Source organism: Palaemon carinicauda, chromosome 21, assembly GCF_036898095.1.
Source record: "Palaemon carinicauda isolate YSFRI2023 chromosome 21, ASM3689809v2, whole genome shotgun sequence".
Lineage (NCBI taxonomy): Eukaryota > Metazoa > Arthropoda > Malacostraca > Decapoda > Palaemonidae > Palaemon > Palaemon carinicauda.
This window is the reverse complement of record NC_090745.1, coordinates 116,638,226-116,640,725: the sequence shown is the minus strand read 5'-3', so window position 1 is coordinate 116,640,725 and position 2,500 is coordinate 116,638,226. Positions and strand designations below refer to the sequence as shown.

The 2,500-nt window shown below is 33.7% G+C and overlaps 1 pseudogene; it reads right to left on the bottom strand.

Moving 5' to 3' along the window:
• The window catches only part of LOC137615431 (digestive cysteine proteinase 2-like), a 7,213-nt pseudogene extending 6,678 nt beyond the window's left edge, over positions 1-535 (bottom strand).
• Positions 536-2,500: the final 1,965 nt, after the last annotated feature.

The following is a 2,500-nucleotide window of genomic DNA, read 5'->3' as shown; positions in this document are numbered from 1 at the left end:
CATACAGTATTTTTTTATGTATACGGAATGCAGGAATATCACTAGATATCAAATTGATTCGAAGTCTTATAATTTTTCTATGAAAATGAATTTGATATGATATTGATTCTCAAAAGATAGTTAACAAGGGAAGAAATTGTAAAAGAGCGACACATTTACTACATATGGGTATATTTTCTGCATTTGTGCTCTGAAATGATGCACTAATTTTATTGCCCCAATAACTATTTCGCCGTTATAAATTAGTACAATCAATGTCATATTTTTGACTGGCAACAACGTTTTACTGCAAAATTGGCTCTGCCAATTCCATATCAAGTAACTCAAGAATTATAAATATTCCTGAATTTAGTGACACATTATTGTCGTAATCGTATTGAATACATATCTCTCCCTTCGACCTATTCAGTGGTAGATCTGTGACAGTAAGTTTACCTTAAATTCAGCCCATCTTTCGTTAGCAGTTTGGACTGCACGTTGCCAAAGCCACGCCCAACAGGAATAAGGTAATAGTCTTCATCTGGAAAAGACACGTAAAAGGTTAACTTTCATCTGGAAAAGACACGTAAAAGGTTAACTTTCATCTGGAAAAGACACGTAAAAGGTTAACTTTCATCTGGAAAAGACACGTAAAAGGTTAACTTTCATCTGGAAAAGACACGTAAAAGGTTAACTTTTATCTGGAAAAGACACGTAAAAGGTTAACTTCTATAAAACAGTAAATAGTGAACTCACATTCCTTCATGATCTCGCGTTTTATAAAGGCTTTTCAGGTAGCGTTTGTAGGAATAGAAGTTTAGATTTAGAAAAAAAATAAAAAGTCGATTGTTTCGAACAGTGGTAGGACGGCCTTGTCTAGTAATGAGATCTGTTATGCCATGCGTTTAGGACTGAGTCTCGAAAAACTTGCAGAAACTGGGGAAAACACATCTCAATTAGGCCTAAAGTGGGGACCCTTGTCAACTATGTCACCTTTGTAAATTAGATTTTGATTGATTTATGATCCGGTATTTGTTGAATTCTTAGATAAGGCTTTAATCCACACAATGTACTTAAGACTATGTACCAGAAAGACTAATGGTTTTGATTAGGGATAAAAGAATGGAACTTTCTTTGAGGGTATTGAGTCGTCCAGGGGATTTATTGATTGATTTTATGTCATCAAAGTTCTTAGAGTAGAGGGAATGAGATAGGAATCAGATAAGTCAAGTAGTTACATTGAATAATGGTTTGGGGTCACCTTGTATGGCCAATCCCATGACGAAAAGGAAAAGCTTTAGGGCTCATTGTTCTGCTATTCATCAGGGATTAACGCAATGAGAGTAGTATCATCTGCATAAGCACCAACATTGTTTTTTAACAACCAAACCATATCATAGCCTACTTATTTAGGGAAAATCATTTGTTGAGTGTCATGATTGAGATGGTGTGGGCATGTGTTGAGAATGGATGGTGGGAAGGGAGTGAGGAGGGCTAGGGAGGAACTTGTTAGGGTGAGAAGATCAAGAGGGACGGCAGAGAATTATATGGCGAGATGAGGTGAAGGATGATATGGAGACAAGATGGAAGAGGATGCCTTTGATAGAAGGCATTTCAGAGGGCACATCAGGCAACCGACCCCTTAATGTAGGGATAACATGAGGAAAAATAGATTTGATAATGTTCAACGGATATCACGGATCAAGGTAGGGTACAATATTGGTCAACCATTCAATAGCTTTTGATAAGATTAAGTAAGAACAAGAAGGACCACAAAGGAGGTCTTAAGACAAAAGATGGTTTAGAAGAGAATCTTAGATGGGAAGAGAAGTTAGTGGGAAGAGAATAAACCTTGTAGACTTCGTCATAGATAGGGAAAATAGTAATAAAGTAAGACGATAAAACGGTGATTCTGGTCAGTATTTGGATGGGGTGATCAGCAAGGAAAAGACAAAACTGTCGGTGCATTTGCACATCGGACACCCTTTGGGCAAGGCATAGGACAAGCAACCTCACTCCATAGATAAATGAAGAAAATAAGAAGGGTTATACTTGATGCTATATGTTATACAAAGAATCCAGATATTAGGAGGAGTAGAATATATGGCTTATATAAATATGAAAAAACACGTCTAAATGTGCAAAATTATCATATATATAATATATATATGTATATATGTGTATATATATATATATATATATATATATATATATATAATACAATGTATATTATATATATATATATATATAAATATATATATACTGTATATTTATAAAAAAAATTACTTAGTTAAGTATCACGAAGCCAAATATATATATATATATATATATATATATATATATATATATATATATATATATATACATATATACATATGTGTGTGTATACACTATATGTTTATAAAAAATTAATTACTTAGTTAAGTAAGCACTACGAAGCCAAATTACTTACTGCGTTATAGTCTGTTTGCTGCGTTGGTAACATAATGCTTTATATACCTTCTTATCATCGTTTGAAGTG